Source organism: Triticum dicoccoides, chromosome 6B (assembly GCF_002162155.2).
Source record: "Triticum dicoccoides isolate Atlit2015 ecotype Zavitan chromosome 6B, WEW_v2.0, whole genome shotgun sequence".
Lineage (NCBI taxonomy): Eukaryota > Viridiplantae > Streptophyta > Magnoliopsida > Poales > Poaceae > Triticum > Triticum dicoccoides.
In genome coordinates this window covers 41,836,098-41,844,393 of record NC_041391.1, presented here as the reverse complement: position 1 = coordinate 41,844,393, position 8,296 = coordinate 41,836,098, and positions in this window count along the sequence as shown.

Below are 8,296 nucleotides of genomic sequence, written 5' to 3'. Positions count from 1 at the left end.
CATATGTTCTTCGGCTGTGTGTGTGCCAGAAGCAAAAAAAAGAAAGAAAGAATGGGGTTGATGAAAGATGAGCTCACAGGTGGACCCCATTTTCTATTAAAAATGGAAGTTAAGATTATTGGCGAGTACACATTTCATCCTGATTTATTGGTCCCCGTGGGTTACAAGTTAACCATAGATTTGACTAAAACATTAAGTTGTATCATATAAAACATATATTGTTGAATTTGTATTGGAATGAAGTTTGCAATAATATTATTCTTGTGTTATCTACGTTATATTTTGCTAGTTAAATCTAAGGTCAAAGTTTGACCCAGAAAGAGGGGGCCTAATAAACCCGGATGGAGGTAGTACCGAGAGTAGCACCTCTCAATACATATTATAATTTTTAGTTGAGGCTCCCATAAGTAACTTTGTGGAGTTAAATAGTGATGATGGGATAGAGATGCTCTAACGAAGAGCTACTTTGACCTTTTGTGGCAAGATTGAAACTATGGGGCGATTTTTAGCTACCTATGTGCCACTCACTATTTTTTATGGCGTCTAGATAATTGTTTGTGCATTGCAACAGCGGAACACATAAGTTGTATACAACCATGGTGATTTACAACTCATTTTATTGTTAATTTGACTAATAGGAAAAATAAAGCAATTGAATTGTTACCAAATACCAAAGAAAAATGGACGAGAAGGACAACAAAGTGGACGCCCAAGGCGTTTTGGAGCTGGTCAAGAGAAGAGTGATAGAGGAGATGAATGCAGAACTAGTTAAGCCTTTCACGAAGGAGGAAGTAAGTAATGCATTATTCCAAATTGGTCCTCTAAAGGCATCGGGTCCGGAAGGTTTCCCAGCCGATTTACTAGAGAAATTGGGAGGTTATGAAGGACGATGTGATCAATAGTATCCTCAGTTTCTTTGATAATTGTATACTACCTGAAGGAATTAATGACACAGTGATTGTTCTTATCAAAAGGGTAATGACCCACAGATGTTGAAAGGCTACCGACCAATCAGCCTCTGCAATGTGTTGTATAAGGTGATTTCTAAATGTCTTGTTAATAGGTTGCGTCCCTTATTGGATGAGCTCATATCAGAAACACAGAGTGCCTTCATCCCGGGTAGATTGATCACGGATAATGCCACCATCGGCTTTGAATGTTTTCACAAGATACAACACAACAAGAATCAGCACAATACCCATTGCGCATATAAACTAGACCTGGCAAAAGCTTACGATAGGGTCGACTGGGATTTTCTTAAGGATGTGCTGCTAAAAACGGGGTTCTCGAGGAAGTGGACAGATTGGATTATGCAGTGCGTGTGCTCAGTTTGTTACTCAGTCAGATGTAATGGTGATTTGTTGGAACCGTTTGTCCCGTCGAGAGGTCTATGACAAGGAGACCCGCTTAGCCCTTACCTTTTCCTGTTTGTGGCATATATCCTTGTGAGCCTCATGAAGAAGGAGATAGATGAAGGGAACTTGACCCCATTAAAAATTGCCAGGAACAGCCCGGGTATTTCTAACCTTTTGTTTGCCGACGATAGCCTGATCTTCTTCAAGGCGACGACCGAACAGGCTAGAACCATCAAGAAGGTGTTGACGGAATTCGGAAAGGAACGGGCCAATTATTAAGTGAGAGCAAATGTTCCATCCTCTTCAGTGAGCATTGTCCGGAGGAAACCAGAGAGGAAATAAAGGAAACCCTGGGTGTTATCTCCTCTACTTTTGAGAGCAAGTATCTGGGCCTCCCGACCCCGGAAGGAAGAATGAAGGATGCAAATTACCAGCCTATCATGGATAGGTTTGGGAAAAGGTGCAACGATTGGTCTGAGAAGTTCATGTCATATGCAGCCAAGGAAGTACACGTAAAGTCGGTGGTCCAAGCCCTGCCATGCTTCACAATGGATGTGTTCCTCCTTTCCAAGGGTTTCTGTGAGAAGTACGAGAGAATGGTCGAGAATTCTGGTGGGGAGAAGAGCATGGTCAGCGCAAGGTGCACTGGATGTCATGGGAACGCATGACCAAGCCGAAACGTGCAGGAGGCATAGCCTTTAGAGATATGCACCTTTTTAATCTCGCATTGCTCGCCAAACAGGGGTGGAGGCTCATACAAAGACCAGATAGCCTGTGTGCTAGGGTGCTCAAATCAAAATATTAGCCACACGGTAACCTGTTGGACCCTGTTTTTGCATTGGACGCCTCTCCAGTGTGGCGAGGTATTGAGACCGGCCTTGAACTTCCGAAAGAAGGCATCATCTGGCGTGTTGGGGATGGGAAGAGTATTCAAATCCAACGTGACCAGTGGATCCCGAGGAAGGAAGGCCTTAAAACAGCTTCATTTACTAGGAGATCGAGATTGCATTGGGTAAACCAGCTCATGCTACCGGATAGGAAAGAGTGGGACGAAGGGTTGATTAGAAAAAAAATTCACTCCTTTGATGCTGACAACACACGCAAGATCCCTATCCCGAGATCAGAAGCGGAAGATTGCATTGCGTGGCACTACGAAAGAAACGGAATCTTCTTGGTGAGAAGTGCATACAAGCTAGCCGCCTCAATACAAAGCAACACAGGCATTGGTCCTTCTAGCTCCACAACGAGCGTAAATGATCGCAGTATTTGGGATATGCTTTGGAAAGCGGACGTTCCTCCGAAAATCCGGATCTTTCGATGGAGAGTGGCCACTAACACCCTCACAACACAAGGAAACAGATGCAGACGCACTATCATCCCGGACGACACTTGTTTGATTTGTGGCAATGGCGAGGAAGACGAGTTCCATGCAGTGATTGCTTGTTCTAAGAGTAGAGCCCTGAGACACGCTATGAGGGAGGACTGGGGGCTTCCACCAGAGAAGGTTTTCACATACACAGGTCGTGGCTGGTTACAGGTGTTGCTAGATAGGGTGACACCGGACATGCGCGCAAAAAATTCTGTTACTACTCTGGCGTTGTTGGCACCTGAGAGATGACTGCGTCCACGGTGATGGAAAGGAGACAATTAGGGGTTCAGTGTTTTTCCTTTAGAGATATGAGGATGAGTGGGAAAACGCAGCTCTGAAAGTTCTGTCGGAGACGGACAAAGCTGGGACAACCTTGACCAGTGTGCAACCTCGTATCCCCGGTGAACACACCGCTTGAAGTGGCTGGCACCGGCGGCCGGTTGGGCTAAGACCAACTCGGATGCAGCTTATATCCCTGGGAGTGGTCAGTGCTGGGCAGGAGTGGTAGCCAGGGATCATAAGGGCCTTGTCCTTCTGTCCACATGCAAGAACATGTCCCATGCCGATAGCGCGGAGGAGGCAGAAGGGCGGGCTGCTCTGGTTGGCTTGCATGCCTTAGCGAACATGTATAGGGGCCGGGTGATTATGGAGACGGAAATCAATTGTTGATGCTTTGAACTCCGATTTGACAGTCCGGTCTCTATGCTATGCGCATTATCCTAGACCTTAAAGATGCTCTAAATGCCTTCCAAGAACACAGTTTGGTCTTCGCTCCCAGGGAATGCAACCGGGTGGCCCATGAACTCGCAGCAGATGCCAGGCGTGGGGATGACCAGCTGATCATAGCAAATGTCCCGGCTAGGCTAAGATCCCTTGTACAATCTGAGTGTTATGCTGCCTGAGTTTGTACTCCAGCTCTCAAAAAAAAAAACCAAAGAAAAATGATTTTATTTGGTTAGCCAATAAAACGTGTCAAAATTGGTGGAAAATCGATAAAATCATAAATGGAGGAGGTGGAGTGAGCAGGTAGCCCAAAAGAAATGACAGACAACCAAAATTTACATATTTTTTAGTAGGAAAATATACCGGCACCAATGTGTCCGCTCAAAATAAGTGGAAGCATGTAGTCACATAGGTATATAATAAGTTTAAAAAAAGAAAATCAATAAGTTACAATAAATTATGTAAAATTACAGAAGTTCTTACGTTAAATGATTATATTGTTCTACCAAAAGCCACATGTACTTGTTCATGTTCGTGCTTTATCGTCTATGATTTATAACTAGCGAATAGTGCGCGGCGGCACGCCGCGCCAAAAGAATTGATAAGCTATTTAGTTTTTTTAAATATTTGGTAAGTCGTTCCAAGACTCAATTCGTGGTAAAGTAGTTCATACCAAAAAAAAGATAATCTAATTTATACATGCATAAGTGATCTACTTTATATAGTGATAGTGGGTAATGGAAGTACGAAGCTTTGCTTCTCTTCTTAGACCTAAGATATTGACCCTCATGTAGTGATAGTGATATTTACATCTGAATCAAATCGCTGCTGCTGGTCCTAAAAGACATATCATGAACAACCAATCTATTCAAGTCGATCCACCGAAGCAGGCGGTACGCTGCAACCATCTGACCGTCCATAAACCAACAAACTGGAAGTACACTATTACGGGAGAAAAGTCTATGCAGGTGATGACACACTAAAATATTGTTTAGCATCTATATAGGCTTCCAGATGAACACATATTTTAGTCTTTACTATATTCCTATAACTCTGCGTGGAGCAAAGGTACTCAAAGCAAATGCAAATATTTTAGTCTTGACTATATTCCTTGAACACATCGTAATTCAGACTCGCTGACGAAGGGAGATGACCGAAGCAACCCACCTGATCCCGAGCTGCAAGTTGAGCAGGAGCTCCTAGTGCTTGCGTCAATTATGATGGTCTCCTCCTGCTGCTTGGCCTGCCACGGGGACACCCACTTGGCGATGTGCGGCGCCGGGGACGGCGGCGGCAGAAGCACCCCGCTCTCCCCGCTGTCCTCACGCTCCTACACGCGTCGTCCACCAGGGTGACTCTGGAACGGTAGTGGCAGTGTTTACAAACGTTCAAACATGGATATATCATTCCGGCATCAGTTTGGTGCTATGCTAAGTTGCTAACTCTAATCGATTGAACCGTCTTGCTGCTGTTGATGGAGCCCCAGCGCCAACAACAGCTCCAAGTTCAGAAACTGATAGAGCTACGTACATCATGTAGTCCATCCTCTGCTTCAAGTTTTGGTGAATTTGGTTTGCAGGTTTTCAGTTTTAATTTGTTTGGTATGAATACAAAAACACACGAAATGAATGAACTCACGTACAGACGTGGTGCTTGTGAAGGTGGAGATGAATCGGAAGCTGTCGATGGTGAAGGCGTGGGACGAGAACCAGAAGAACAAGGCCTGCCGACAATAGCTGCATGCCTCCACTCAACTCAACTTAACTGAACCTAACCGAACTGAATACACAAGAAATTCTGTGTGCTGCAGCCTACAGGGCTGAGCACAAGATGTAGCGGCCGGCGCCGTCTTGCAGCCCGGAGTGCCACTCGCCGTCTTACTGGTCGCCGTTGAGGTAGCTCTTCCTGCCGTTGCCGTGCTTAAGGTTCATGGACCAGGAGCCCTTGTACCTGTCCCTGGCGGCGCCGGTGTAGGTGTCGTTGCCATCCATGAAGCCGTCCTTGAACTCGCCCTCTAAGGTGACTCCCGGCCCGACGGCTAGGAGAACTTGCGCCAGCCCGTGCCGCCACTCCCCCTCGTACATCCACCCGTCCGTCCACAAGTACATCCCAGCGCCGTGCGGCACGCCGACGCGCCACTGCCAGATGTAGAACTCCCCATTGGGGGACGCCGCGCTCGACGAACTCCTGGCTGGGGCGGAACACGCCTGCGGAGGAGAACGTCGAGGAGGAGGAGTACTTGAAGAAGGAAAGTACATGACCATCGTCCGTACTCATACTTGGCTTAGTTTGGTCAATTGATAGAACACCTCGCAAGCGAGCTCAACACCGGCGTCACAGGAGGCGGCAAGCGAGGGGCTGGAGCCGGAGCGGGGCGAAGAGAGGATGCCGGAGGAGGCCAGCTTGTCAACCTAGCCACCCCGTTCACGTACCTCCAGCAGAACAACCATCTCCTGCCAAGCCTCCTCCGACGCCGGGGCGCGTGCTCTTCCTCTGCCCGCGTTGCTTTTCCAAGAGTCCGACGGCATCGTCGCCCCATCCTTCAACGCCAACACCGCCACCGATAAACGGAGGGCCTAGCGCTAGGGGTTGGCTGGCGACCAGGCTGGGAAGGATGGGGCTGCTCGCCGCGCTACCATCTCGACCTCGCTAGGGGAAACGGAGGGCCTGGCGCAGGGGCTGCCGGCGACCAGGTTGGGGAAGGATGAGGCTGCGCGCCCGTACAGAGACAGAGGAGAGGGGGCAGCGGCGGCGTAGTGCTGGGTTGGGATAGAGGGTTGGATGATTTCTTGCAGAGACGGTGAACCAACACCAGGCCAATTACTTATAGGCAGCCGAAAGCAAAGAAAAAACAAAGATGAAGCCCACCAGAAAACCCTAGAAGGCAACGTGTCCATCAGTAAATTGGCAAATGTGGCGACATGCATGGCCCATGCAGCAATCGCGGGAAATCTAGAAGACCACCAGAAAAGCTCACGTGAACTGGACCAAGACATATGCATGTATCGCGCAACCAAACAAATATTAAAGAGAAAACAAAGGAAGGTCACTGTGGGATGTACTGCACACACAGAGATAACGTGTCGCTCAAACAGCGTAGGACAATTTATAGATCTACAACAAGAGTGGAGGGGACATGAGATTGAACTGGAGTTTTCTAGAGAGAAGTACGTGTCCCGACCGGACCCATCTTCCATAGTAAAAAGAAACTGAAACTGATGTAAAAATTGTAACGTGGAAAATGAAGGAACCAGCTATGGACACGTACAATAAAAACACATGAAAGGAAACTAACGTGACATGAAAGGAAACTGACGTGACCCTTCATGGGCATTCAATAGAAAGAAAGACGTGGTAAAAAAATCCCTTCAAGATGCTAGGTAGCTAAGAAGTAGGAATGGCAAGGAAAGCCCCAGTAACACGTGTCATTTTCTCAGGGGTGGTAAAAAAAATTCCGGAAAAACCAGAAAATTCTAACCCTTACGGGCCTAGTATTCTTAGTATGTGAGAAGTGTGTTTTTTCATTTCTTTTGCACAAATATCATGATTGAGAAATATCATATATTAGTATCATGCATATGATAGCAGTGTATGTTAATATCTCCCCAATGCACAATATCATTGTTTGGTATCACAGGGACCATATTTATTACAATGCATGACACATACTGGTAGTCAATCCTCATTAAATTATGTGTCACATTAACAAAAATGTCTAGTTGGCATACATGATACTACCAATGATACTCTTGTTGTGACTAGCCTAATGTTGCCCATACTGCATAGTATCATAATTTGTATCATACATATTATACTAGTGTATGATACTACCTTCGTAATAATAGTATCGTAGATTAGTATGTTAGATGACCTTTTGTTTATTACCATGCAAGACATATAGCAGTATGGTATATATTATGACGGGAAATACCGCTTGGTTCTTGGGTGTATATACACCCAAGAATTAGAAAATAAATTTCATAATTACAAAAAAGTCAAAAAAGTTTAGAAGTGTTTTAGAATAAACTTGACTTTCTTTTGGACTAGTATGCAATTTTTCGCCAACCCAAACCCAATGTCGACTTCAGGACGAAAAAACAAAAAAAATGGTCAAAATAATGTGAATAGTGTCTTGTACATAGCAGTAAGAAAAATCCCAGAAGTCAATGATGGAATTTTTGTTGATGAAAAAATACATACTGGTGTAAAAAAAAGTCAAGTTTATTCTAAAGATACTTCTGAGATTTTTTGACGTTTCTTGTAATTGCTACAAAAATCCAATTTCTAGGTGTATATACACCCAGGAACCAGACGTCCGCACCCATATTATGATGCGGTATCATGATGTGATACTCAACCATCTATTTATTCATTCAATTTTATATCATCTAATAAAAAATATCTACTCCCTTCGTTCCTAAATATTTGTCTTTCTAGAGATTTCAACAAGTGACTACATACGGATAAAAATGAGTGAACCTACACTTTAAAATATGTCTATATACATCCGTATATGGTAGTTCATTTCAAATCTCTAAAAAGACAAATATTTAGGAACGAAGGAAGTAGTTAGTATGCATGATACTACCATTACGACGGCAATAGAGTTTGATGTTAATACTAGGTAAACCTAAGCCAGCCGACAAGAAAGAAAAAGCATAAAGATACATGAAAAAGTGTGTACGGACAGATCTGTGCAAAAGGACCAGATCTAGGAGCTGTGAAGCTCACAAACTAAAGGTATACTCCTAATCCGGATTTATATGTGAGATAGTTTTTATACACCATAATTAGAGACAGAGCGTGCATACACATCAGGAAACAGAACTAGAACGCAACTCGCGAGATC